The sequence below is a fragment of the Rhinolophus hipposideros genome, assembly GCF_964194185.1.
Source record: "Rhinolophus hipposideros genome assembly, chromosome: 18".
NCBI classification, from domain to species: Eukaryota; Metazoa; Chordata; class Mammalia; order Chiroptera; family Rhinolophidae; genus Rhinolophus; species Rhinolophus hipposideros.
This window is the reverse complement of record NC_138064.1, coordinates 11,664,760-11,678,031: the sequence shown is the minus strand read 5'-3', so window position 1 is coordinate 11,678,031 and position 13,272 is coordinate 11,664,760. Positions and strand designations below refer to the sequence as shown.

The 13,272-nt window shown below is 47.2% G+C and overlaps 1 protein-coding gene across 1 annotated transcript in view; it reads left to right on the top strand.

Annotated features, from left to right (window-relative positions):
- Window positions 1–13,272, top strand: part of MINDY4 (MINDY lysine 48 deubiquitinase 4) — a gene marked incomplete at its 5' end in the record, with an annotated part of 103,051 nt that overhangs the window by 18,389 nt on the left and 71,390 nt on the right.

Here is a 13,272-nt window from a genome sequence, read left to right as displayed (position 1 = left end):
TACCCTCTTATCTAGATTTTAAATATTGGAATGAAATTATATAATTATAATATTCTCTTATTATCACTTTAAAGTCTGTGAGATCTGCAGAGATATCTCTGTTTCTATTCCCATACTGGTAATTTGTGTTCTCCCTATTTTTTGACTAGTATTACTAGGGCATTATCAATTGCATAATGTACTATTTCAAAGAGTTAACTTTTGGTTTTGTACATTTGTTTTTTATTTCATTGATTTCCACTCTTTTATTTTTTTTTCATACTACTTTCTTTGAGTTTAATTTGCTATTATTTTCTATTTTATCAATATTGATAATAATTGATTCTCGGCCTTCTTTTTTACAATATCTTTTAGGGATACAAATTTCCCTCTAAATAATGTTTTGTCTGCACCCCATATTAATGGGTTACATATTCATATAATTTAGTTAAAATATTTTCTAATTTTCATTGTGACTTTTTTTTTTCTTTTGACCCATGGGTTATTTAGACATGTATTGAATAATTCAAAACATTTGAGGTATTGTTCTGGTTATCTTTCTGTTTTTGATTTCTAACATTTCCACTTTGATCACATCTGCTCTGTATGATTTCAATCCTTTGGAATTGAAATTTCTTTATAGTTTGGTATATATGTAAAGCTTATCTCTTACAAGCACCACACATTTGGAATTTTAATCCAGTCTGATAATTTTTATATTAATTGGAATAAATATTACATTTACATTTTTCTTTTGCTTGAAAAACTTCCTTTACTATTTCTTTAGCTGCTGTGTCAAAATATTTTTTTTTTCAGTTTTTGCTTGAAAATATCTTTATTTTACCTTTAGTTTTGAAGGATGTTTTCAATGGGCTTAGAATTTTAGATTGGTACTTTTTTTTTTTCAGCACTTTAACTATGTTATTCCTTTGCCTTAGGCTTTCACCATTTCTTCTAACAAATTGGTTGACATTTTTATTGCTACTGCTTTGAAAGTTATGTCTTGTTTATTATTATTATTATTTTTTAATCTCTAACTGCTTCTCCCCCAACCCCCTCTCCATATGGCTTCTGTTAAGATTTTCTCCTTCTTTGATTTTTCAACAATGTTACTATTCTGTACCTAGCTGTGGTTTTCTTTGATGATTCTGTTTTGTATGCATAGCGTTTCCTGAAGTTGTGGATTAACACTTTACATCAGTTTTGAAAATTATTATCTTTTCAAAGATCCTTTTTATCCCATCTTTATGTTTTCTTTTGGGACTCCCATCACAAATGCACTGGATCTTTTCACTGTGTTCCATAGGTTTTAAAAAATACTTTTTCCTATATTTTCCATATCTTTCTCTCTGTACGTCAATCTAGATATTTTCTCTTGATCTATCTTCCAGTTCATGTTTCTTCTCTTCTATCATGTCTAATGTGCTATTAAATATATCTAATAAATTCTTAATTTCAGTTATTTTATTTTTCAGTTTTAGAATTTATATTTATTTTTAAAAAATAGATTTCAATCTTTTGTGAAATTCTTCGTCTTCCTTTATTTTCTTGAGCATATTATTCAGAGTTATTTTCAAGTTGCTGTCTAGGAACTTCCATATCTGGACCACCTGTGTGTCTATTGCTATTGTATGTTTTTCTTTTGGGTTTTGATCATTTTGTCCCATTTCTTTGCATTTTTGATAATTTTGATTGAATTCCAGACATTGTGCTTGCATAATTGTATAGGCTCTGGTTAACGTTACCTTCCTTGAAAGAGGATTTAATTTTCTTTTGGTAGATGTTAATCTTGTGTTACTTTTAGACTTTGTAAAATATCTTTTATCATTCTGTTATCTGTCTAATAACTCTTATAATTATCTCCTTTGTTGAACAGAAATCCTTAATTTGGGCATACTCAATGTTGTTTGCCATATGATTTACATTTTTGAAGTTTTCTTTATTAATTTCTTTTTTGCCTTTTGGTTTCAATGGTATTCTCTATTTCTAGTAACTTTATAGTTTTAACTTTCACATTTTGGTGTTTAATCTTTTGTATTTGTCAGGATAAAAAGATCCACTTTTATTTTTCTCCACGTAGTAAGACAATTTTTCCAATGTCACCTACTCTACAATCTGTTCGTTATCCCATTGACTTATGAAGCCATCTTTATTCTTTACTAAGTTCCCATATAGACATGAGCCTGTCTTAGAGTTCTCTATTGTATTTCACTGTTTTTTTTCTTTGTCTTTTTTATTTTTATTTGTTTTATTTTTAAGATTTTTTATTAAAGATATAGCTAACACACAATATTATATGAGTTTCAGGTGTCCACCATAGTTGTTTAACATTTATATACCTGAAGATGTGATCACCATAAGTCCAGCAACCATCTGACACTGTACCATGCTGTCAAAATATTATTGACTATATTCCCCATGCTGTACGTTACATCCTCATGACGTACTTGTTTTATACCTGGAAATTCGCACCACTTCTTGCCCCTCACCTTCCCCCTGCTTTTAAAATTTTCAATTACAGTTGACATCTAATGTTATTTTATATTAATTTCAGGAGTACAGGATAGTCGTTAGACATTTATATAATTTAAGAAGTGATCTCCTGACTAGTCTAGTACCCATTTGGCACTATACATAGCTATTACTATATTATTGGCTATATTCCCTATGCTTTAATTTATATCCCTGTGACTATTTTCTAACTACCAATTTCTACTTCTTAATGCCTTCACTTTTTTCATTCTGCCCCCCCAACCCTCTCCTGTCTTATCACCTCAACAAATCTAGTACCCTTCTGACACCATACATAATTATTACAATATTATTGACTAAACTCCTTATGTTACACCCTACCTCCCCATGACTACTTCGTAACAACCAATTTGTACTTCTTAATCCCTTCCCCTCTTCTCACCCACACCCCCAACCCGCTACCATCTGGCAACCATCAAAATGTTCTCTGTATCTATGAATTTGTTTCTGATTTGTTTGTTAGTTTATTTTGTATTTTAGATGCCAAATGTAAGCAAAATCACATGGCATCTGTCTTTCTCTGTCTGATATACTCCACTCAGCACAGTGCCCTCCAGGTCCATCCATGCTGCCACAAGTGACAAGAACCCATTCCCTTCCCTGGCCGAGCAATAACCCATTGTATATATGTACCACCTACTCTTTATTCATTCTTACATTGATGGACACCCAGGCTGCCTCCACATCTTGGCCATTGTAAACAATGCTGCAATGAACATTTGGATGCACATGTCCCCTCGCAGTGGCATTTTGGGTTTCTTCAGATAACTACCCACAAGTGGGATTACTGTGCCCTTCTTTGTTGCTTGTTTGCCTTTGTTTTAAAGTCTGTTTTGTCTGGTGTAAGTATGTCTACTTCAGCTTTTTTGTTGTTGTTTGTTTCCATTTTCATGAAATATCTTTTTCTATCTTGTTGCTTTCCTTCTGTGTGTGACTTTCAATCTGAAGTGATTCTCTTGTACGCAGCATATGTAAGTACTTTGTTTTCTTATCCATTCAGTCCTCCTGTGTCTTTTGATTGGAGTCTTAATCCATTTACATTGAAAGTAATTGTTGATGGATATGTAGCTATTGCCATTTTATTATTCATAATTTTGATCTCTTTTTCCCATCTTAAAATAGTCCCTCTAGCATTCCTTGTAATAACTGGTTTGGTGGTGATGAACTCCTTTAGTTTTTCTTTCTTGTCTGGGAAGCTTTTATGTGCCATTTGATTCTAAATGATAGCCTTGCTGGGTAGAGTAGTCTTGGTTGTAGATCCTTGCTTTTCATCACTTTGAATATTTCCTACCAATCCCTTCTGGCCTGAAAAGTTGCTGTTGAGAAGTCAGCTGACAGTCTTATGGGGCTCCTTTATAAGTTACTAATTGCTTTTCTCTTGCTGCTTTTAGGATTCTCTCTTTGTGTTTAACTTTTGCTATTTTAATTGTAATGTGTCTTGCTGTGGGCCTGTTTGGGTTCATCTTATTTGGGACTCTGTGCATTTCCTGAGCTTGTATGTCTATTTCCTTCACCAGGTTAGGAAAGTTTTCAGTCTTTATTTCTTCAAATAGGTTCTCAACCTCTTGCTTTCTCTCTCCTCCTTCTGGTAACTCTCTGAGGCGAATGTTGTCACACTTGATGTTGTCCCGGAAATCTCTTAAACTAGTCTCACTTTTTGGATTCATTTTTCTTTTTGCTGTTCTGACTGGGTGTTTTCTGCTATTTTGTCTTTCAAATCATTGATTTGATCCTCTGCTTCATCAAGTCTGCTGGTGATTCCTTCTAGTGCATTCTTCATTTCAGTTATTGTATTCTGCACTTCTGACTGGTTCCTTTTTATGGTTTCTATGCCCCTTTTTATGTTTGCTATCTCTTTGTTGAAGTTCTCACTGAGTTCCTTGAACATCCTTATAACCGTTGTTTTGAATTCTGTCTCAGGTAGTTGCTTGCCTCCATTTAGTTTAGTTCTTTTTCTGGAGTTTTCTCCTATTCTTTTATTTGGGATGTATTTCTTTTTTCCTCATTTTCGCTGCCTCTCTGTGCTTGTTTCTATGCATGAGGTAGATCTATGTCTCCCAGTGTTGGCCAGGTGGCCTTATGTAGTAGGTGCCCTGTGGGGCCCTGGCACAGTCTCCCTGGTCACGTGCCCTGGGTGCTCCAGGAGTGTCTCTTGTGTGGGTTGTGTGTGCCCTCCTGTTATAGTTGAGCCTTGGTTGCTATTGGCATGTCAGTAGGTGGGATTGCCCCTCAGGATGATTGGCTGTGGGGTTTGGCCATGTCCACAGCTTACGGACTGCTGTGCATGGAGCTTACCCCACTGAGTGGGATTCACCCCAGCAGGCTCTGGTGCCTGTTGAGACCACCCTTTGTGTACGCTGCTTGTGGGGCTAATTGGGTGGTGTTCTGCTGTGGTCTGAAGCTAACCTCCAACTGTGTTGGTTCTGGAGCCTCTTGGGAAGGGCTCTAGTGCAGACTCAGGTCACTCACTGCCTGTGACCAGCTGGGGACTACTTGGTAGGAGCTACAAAGGGTTATTTGCTGCCTGTGCTAAATCTGGTATTATGTGGGAGAGGCCACATTGTGACCCAAAGACTTCTGCCACCATTACCGGGCCTGGAGTAGCTCCACAAAAATCCAGGGCATCCTGAGGCCTGCTGCCATCTTCTGGCTCTCTTAAAGTTCAGCTGCTGATAAGCCTCATGCAGTAAATGAGTTGGGTGATGCAGGGTCTCAGGGAGTTACTAGAGTGGGAAGAGCTGTGATCGCCTGGTTAATGTAGACTCTGGTTTGGTGCCAGTGCTGTCTGGAGCTACTCAGCAAAAGTGTCAGAGCACAGAGAGGCCAGCTGCTGCCCACTGGGGGCCGTGAACTCTGATACTTTTCCAAGAAACAGAGCAATGTGGGTGGGACTGGCTGCTCTGGGAGATAGTGCCCCTGGGGTTGGCGGAGGTGGGTGGGGCGAGGTCCCAGCAGAGTCAGCAGGGCAGAGCCTCGGAGCTCACCAGGCCAATCAGATTCAGATTTGGCCTGTGGGGTCAGGCTCAACATAGGAAAGATGGCGCCCGCCTACCAGCAGCATAGGAGGAAAACTTCTCTTGGAAAAATGCTGGCAAAATACGATTGTCCTCTAGTACTCCCCCTGAAGCCACGTTCCTCAGTTTGGCCCCTATGTGTCTCCAAGCCCCAAGCCCCCCCCGAGTCACTGTCCTTCTGTTGGAGCCCAAGGTGAGTGCTGTTAGCGAGTGAGTCTGTGCACGGCTGTTCAAGGGGACGTCTTAAGGCGCATTAAGGGCGCATTAAGGATGCCTGGCTGCGGGGTCTGCCATTGGCTCGTGAGCTCAAGGTAGTTAATTTCACCCTGGGGCAAGTGGGCGTCTTCCTAGAACACAAGCTTAAAGTATGATAAAGTCTATGGAACTGAAGTTTAATTTAGGTGGATTTTTTTACAAAGGTATCTTAAAATGGGTGTTTTAAGGAGTGGAGTGGACTAGATGGTCCTTTAGCTGGTCAATTCCTAACCGCTTTACATATGCACGGTCCTTCCTGTATTCAGGATAAGCCTCCAGCGCATGAGGAACAGCACATGGCACCCTGTTCCTCATGCAGAAACTCCCTTGGTTTTGGAGAGACTTGCCTTCAGACCCCAAGTTCCTAGAGTTATGTCCTCAGTAAGACCCTGTCAATTCACAGAAACAATCGTTTATTCATGTATTTATTTCACAAGTCTTTAGTGAGTGCCGTAGTGTGTCGGAGTCAGCTCGTGCCAGCTCTCACCCGCTGACTGTTAGCATTTTTTCCTGATTCTGCGTTTGACCTCAAGCTGGTAGCCTGAACTTGGTCAGGGTGGGAGGTATTTAGACCTTGGAAATTGGCAAATGCTGCAAATCAGCATCCCCCTCCCTGGAGAACCAGGGGTTCACATCTAGCAGTGCGTTATCTGTGATGGCCTACTGTGTGCCAGCCACAGCCCTAGTCACTGGGGATTCTGTGTGAACGAAGCAGACCAAGGCGCGGCCCTCTGGGATCTTATACTTCCTACTGGGGGAGGCAGCCCAGAACCACAACCGCACAAGTAAATGTAAAACACACCTGAGTGCTATGAGGGAAAAGAAATCAAGGAGCAGTGAGAGGGAGCTCTGGGCTTGGGGTTGCTGTTTTCCAGAGGGGTAGCCAGGGAGAACCTTTGTGCGAAGGTGACACTGGACAAGGAAAACAGGGAACCAGGCTTTTGATCCCTGGGAGCAGATTCAAAGAGACTAGTTTGCAGAGGCCCTGCGGTGGGAGTACGGTGCTTGTTCCAGGCTGGAGTGGATGAGGGAGACAAGAGGGAGTGAGAGGGGCCTGAGGCTGTAGAAAGCGCTGGCTTGTACTCTAGGAGGTAAGAGAGCCTTCGGAGGTTGAGCAGAGGTGTAGCATGACCTGACTCGTGTGTTTGTAGGATCCTTCAGGCTGCCGGGTTGAGAAGGGACTCAAGGCTGCAAGCCAGGGTGGACACAGGGAGACCAATCGGGCCGAAGCCTAGAGGAGAGCTGGTGGTGGCCTGAATCGGGGCGGTGCAGCGAGGGCAGTGAGAGGGCTGCATTGTTACACGTGCACGCACGCGGGAGTCAATGGGATTTGCCCATGGATTCGATGTGCTGTATTAGGAGGCATGGATGACTCCAGAGCTTTTGCTGCACAATGTACGAGAAGGGAGTTGCCATTCCCAGAAATGAGGAAGACGGGGAGAAGCAGGTTTAGGCCGTGGGCACTGGGCCGAGTCCATATCCCTTGCTCGCCCTGATTCCGTCTGTCAGGCTGGTGGTATTTCTTCGTTCACTGGCCTGCGGGTCAGGGACCGTGTGCTTGGAACCACAGAGGTGCAGAGGTGAGCCATTATCTGTCCTGTGGGTCTCATTTCAGGCCCTGTTGCTGCTGTGTGACAGGACCATTCTCTTCGGCTTTAGGGTCTTACTGAAGCTGTTAAGAGATTGTCTCTCACACCAGGACTATTCCTAGAGTCCCAGGTAATGGGATTGCTCATAGCGATTCTCGGATGACAATGAAAGCAACTCCCCAGCTGGCCTTGAAGTCAAACACTCCTTCCTGTGTTTGCAGGTTGTTTCTGCCTCGTGCTCCTGTCTGTAAGTGGAGGGGTCGATGGACTGCACTTTAGGGGCTCCTCCACCCCTGACATTCCCCCGCCCTCCGTTCTACATGTGGCCTTGGACGTGCCGCCACTGCTCACTCTTTCCTGTTACTTGAATGAGTCCTGTCTTAGGTCAGGTCCCCAGGGACGGTGGTTCTCCAGCTGTGATCCCTGGACCAGCAGCGTCGGCGTCACCTGGGAACTTGTTAGAAGCACAACTTGCCTGACCTACTGAAGCAAGACTTTGGGGGTGAAGCCCAGCAATGTGTTTAACAAGCCCCCCAGGTGATGTGCTGCAGGCCGTGTTTGGGAACCAGAAGCCAAGCCTGAGATGGAGGGTCCAGTGCATGTAACTTTGGGGGGCACGTTCTTAGTGAGGGAAGTAGGACAGGACAGGTCCCTGCAAGGATGTGGGGTCTCCATCTGATCCCACGGGGAGGTGAGAGTGGGAATTGACCCAGAGCTGGTCCCACCTTTAAGCCACAAGTGAGCTTTTTTGTTTCCTGCGTCAGTCATTGACGATGGGTTGCCCGTCCTGGGGTGGGGCAGGCAGTGTGCCACTTCCTGGGTGAGTTTGGCAAAGGGCGATTCTCTGGAAAAGGGTGCAGCTGTGAGCTGTTAGCAGCCAGCGTGGACAGCAGCTGGGATGGGTGTGCCCAGTCGGGGGCATCTGCATGGGGCACCAGTGCCTCCACGTCCGTTCTCGTGGCTCCTTCTATACCCAGCCAGCTCCTGGTGTCATAAATATAGACAGGCTGCAAAGCCGGTTCACAGACATCACTCTGGTGCGTGGGCGGTCCTGGTGACGCAGGCCAAGCACGGAGGTGACAGGTGAGGAGATAGACCCCAGAGGGGAGACGGGAACGAAGCCTGATACAGGCCTGCAGACGGCCCCTGCCATCATGACCCCCCAGTCTTCACTGCAGGAGTGCCATGCTAACCCGTCACTGGCTTCACGGCGGGGTATTGTCCTGTTACATCAATTAGACAGGGAGTGTCTCCCGACATCCTTCTGGGGTGGATGACACGGCTCCCTGCCTCTAGAGCCCAGGGCCTGCCATGAGGCTCTGTTGGGGGCTAAGTTGTGGCCCTCACAGAGGAGGGGGAGACCGGCGAGCAGTGAAGGGGATGCTGTTGACCCGGCAGGTGGCTGTGGGTTTGGAGTGACCGTGTTTAACGCCAAGGCTTTGTAGCGCACCGGTAACATCAGGTGGGGATGGCTGCAATAACCTGCCCTGTTCTGCGTGGCTCTCTGCAGCCTAGACACAGCCAGGGCCCCACAACACCCATGTCCCTGCCTGTGTGTTGGAGCCAGTGGGCAAGTCCAGGGAAATTTAGCAACTCCTGACATTGGGGGAGCGCCTGTCAGATCTTCGAGTTTTGCAGGAAATGGACAGCAGGTGGCAGCAGAGTGTCACCGATCTTCAGGACCCCGGAGACTTTGGTTAGCCTTACCACGTGACTACACTCAGCAGACACTCGCCAGCCCCCACTAAGGACAGGCACTCAGGGAGAGAGATGAGTGAATCGCAGCCCCTCCTGGGTCCCCAGCCGCTCCCGCGCTCTGGGTCAGGAGCGCACACAGGCCTAAGTCCTGCGACGGAATGAGCCGTGTCACCTGGGTCTTGGCAGAGGGCTGAGCAGAGGATGTGGCATTTGCGGTTTCTTGATTGTTCCCCGTATTCAAGCATCCCGAGTCTGATGACGAGTAATGGGTAGAATTTCCATTTTAATTTGTCTCTGCACATTATTTGACTTTATGTCTGAAATTAGCTGACTTTGGGAACCAACGCAACACACAGTTGCTTTCCTGTGTGGACAGGTGGCCTGCCTGGGGCACCGGTGCTGGTGCCGCCCCACCTTCGTAAGCGACTCCAGAGACCTGTCCTGTGGCGGGGATGGCTGCCCCCCACACCCGCCGTTGGTGCCCTGGGCACAGCTGCTCTCCTTCCCACCTCTTACCTGCATTCCCCCGACATGTGCGCCCCCAGCCCAAAGTAGAATGCCAGCTCGCTCTCCTTCCACAGGCTGGCCTCTCCCGAGCACGCACAGGAGACACTGCGAGAAACGGCCCCAGGGCACAGTACAGACCCCTTGGAGCCCTCCAGGAGTGGGGCTGATGCCCGATTCCTTGTGTGGCCATTACAGCTGCTAGGTACCTTCAGTTCCAGGGTTTCCAAGGCTTTGATCCAGTGCATCTCCCAGGGGACGGAGACATCCCATGACTCAGATTTCCTTTGAGGTCAAGAAAGTGTGGCTCTGAGGGGAGAGAGTGTCCACACCTCTCCCTGGACGGCTGAGTGACCTCGTTTTGTCTGTCTCTGGACATCAGCGTGCAGCTCTGAGATCCTCCTCTGACCACACCTGGGCCTTGCCAGCGCAGCCGTAGGCCCAAGTCCAAGTCCAGGGCACGCAGGCTGGGAAGATGATCCGTGCAGAGACAGCCGCTGCTGCCAGAGGCGAGGAGGCTGTTAAGACCCAGGGATGAGTTCTGGGAGATGAATGACAGGGAGCAGGATAGGTGTGCAGAGATTCTTCTTTTCTGGGTGCTTTTTTTTCTCCTTCCAAGATGCTTATCTGCTGGTCTGCCAGGTAGCTTCCAGCAGACCTTGGGTACCAGAACCCCAGAGAGAGGCCAGCAACAGGGCCGGGATGAGAGTGGAGCAAGTGAGGCATCTGGGGTGCACAATTTAAGGAGGCACTCGCTCTCAAGGGGCTCAGCTGTGGTGTAGGTGGCTGCATGAACCTGAGGGTGAGGGTGAGTGCTTCCTTAAGTTTTACACCCTAGGTGCCTTGCATGTGTCAAATGCTGGCCTGGTCTACAGAGTCTGGCTGCTTCTCTTTGTTCCTCAGTGTCGTGGATAACCAATATAGCATAATGATTTCGTAACTTATTTTTACTTCCATGAACTCCTTGAGGACTGGACTGGGCCTTCTTTCTTTCTTTTCCCTACCGACATCCCTGGACCTGCCAATAAATATGATGCAGGTGACAGAATGTACATAGTTAAGGAGACTGCAAGGGAAATTTATGCTGATCTGTTTGGGACAGTGTCATGAAAATTACACTGATCATCTTTAATAGCATTAGAATAATCCAAACTGTCAAGTTCACTTGTTGGCTTTTATTCATCGACTCATTCATTCTTTTTATTCATACATTCATTTAACCAACTACTCATCTGACCAACCAATCGTCCATCCAACTAACCAACCCATCAATTCACCGTTTAAACCCCCAACCAACGCAACCCCTCACACCTGTGATGTTCCACGGTTAAGTCATCCGAATGTTGCCGTCCTCGGGACGCCTTTCCCCAGCTCTTCCCTGCTGCTGTGGTACCTGGACAGGACCCCTCTCATATCTCTCGCAGCAAATGTCACACTGGGGAGAGCCGATGGGCTACCTTGTTTCTCCCGCTGGGCTGTCAGCTGCCTGAGTACGGGGGAGAATTGTCTGGGACCTTGCCTCCTTCAATTTTGCTCAGAAGGGCTCCAAACGTACTAGATGGAGCTGAATTACTGGCTTTGCCTTGGGGGCGGGGAAGTGAAGTGTGAGGTCTTCCTTTCTCAAGGAGTACACAGAAGAGTGGGCTAGTGATTTAGCAAACAGGAGAAGTCACCTAAAAATAGCAGACAGGGTCTGTCCCAGAGCTGGCTGGATGGTGCCCACTGAGCTGCCATATAGGCTGAGCAGGGTTGGAGCAGCCCAACTGGGGGCCAGCCAAGGGCCTCATGGCTGTGCCTACACATACTTATCCCTCTTCTCCACCTTCCTCCAAGCTTGAGATTGCTTTTGGAAATTCCTGGCATCTCATTCCCAGCGACTAAAGCAGTCTTACTATTCCTCAGCGCTGACCGCCCTGCCCCCATTTTTTTTTCTGGGGCCTTCTTTTTCTGTTGCATTTGCAGACTTTTTTTTGGATAGTAGGTACTTACGGTGGCTCATGGAAAAAGAGCCTAAGCCCATAGCTTTTCCTAAGGATTGGAAAAGGGCTTTGCTTTAGGGAAAAGACAGGTCCTTGTTCCCACCCCGAGAGTAACTCCAACAGGCTGCTTACCTTGGGGGCTGGGCAGAGAGAGCTGAAGAGCTTCCCGTGCCAAAGCCCGTGCACCCTGCTGGAGGGGCCCTTCCTTCGTGTTCCCGGCTGGTTTTCCCACATGGTAGCCGTGGGTGGAATGCTGCCGTGAGTCAGTGGACTGCGCCTGCACCTTGGAACGATGGCCTTCGATGCTGGCTTCTGTCAGGGGCCTTCAGATCACAGAAATGACGTGCCAGCGTGGTTTCCTGTGTAGCTGGATTCCATGTGTGTGTCTCATTCCAGAAAATTCGACTTTGTTTTCTCTGCTCATTCCACTCGCAGTTACTAAAGCCAGGGGATTGCTTCCATTTCCTGTTGGGGCCAGGTTCACGGCCATGGGTCGCTCAGAAGTGGCGCCTTTTCCCGATAAACAGTTTTTGATCTCATTAAGTACATGTTATTTAGTTTTATCCAGTTCGACCAAGCGTTGATGGAGTGCCTCTCGCTTGTGCGAATAGTGTTGGGGAGAGCGATGCGGAGGGGAGCTTCCTGCCTCAACGAGGCTGAGGCGTCCATATGCATAAATGTTCTACAGGATGAAAAATAAGATGAGTGGCAAGGGGACAAGCGCAGAGTGCCGTGGGGCTAGAGTCTGGATTGTTGCAGGAACAGTGACGCTGTTGATATTTATTGAGCACTCATGATTTGACGGGTCCTGTTGCAAGAGCTTTAGGCATATTCCCTCATTTCATCCTGACAGCCACGCTAGGAGGGTTACTGGCGCCATTTTACAGGTGGGGAAACTGAGGCACAGAATGGCCAACCCGTCTAAATCCATTTAGTCAGTCTGGCTCTAGGGGCCTCAGTCCTAACTGCTGTCCTCAGGCCGCTGTCTGGTGAAGAAGGGCTGTGGGGGAGCCGAGGTGGGCAAGGACTTAGAGGGTCGGTCTGGGAATTCAGGGAGTAGAAAGATCCTAAGCTCAGAGGCAGAGGGCGGGCTGGCGGAGCTGGGTCGTGTGGGGACCCGGAGGACGGCAGACTGACTGGAGGACGGGGCCGTGCCTTGAGAGCCAGGCCACAGAGCAGTGGAGAGGAACAGAACGGTTTCTTGGGGCCTTGGTTATGTAATGGTTGTTTTTGTAGCCGGTTGGAGCTGTGCTTCTGGAAGATTAGGCCAGGGCCACTGGAGGACTGAGTGAGGTGACTGGCAGCAGGAGCCCGACCTCTGAGCTGACGGCGCCACGGAGAACCACCGGCCGTGGTGGAAGGAGGCCGGGCCTGCAGTCAGCACAGATGGGAGCCCTGAAGCAGGAAACACTGGCTGCATCAGAGCGGGTGAGGTGCCTGTTCCTGGATCTGTCCAGTGGAGCTTTTATTTCCACAGTTAGGGGTGAGGCAGAAACCTCGATTCTGGGAAGTGGGAGAGGGGTGTTTGGGCGGTGCCAGTGTGGGGCTGAAAGCTGAAGTCCTTGGAGGGGCAGACATTGCCAGAGGCCCATGAGAAAGGCACGGAGGTCAGGAGCCTGCAGCGGGAGAGCCACGTGTTGGTGTGATAAGGAAAAGGAGTGGTCAGAGCGGGAGAAGGCCTGGGAGGTGAGGAGAGAGGGGTCAGGAGGTTGGCAGTGCTGG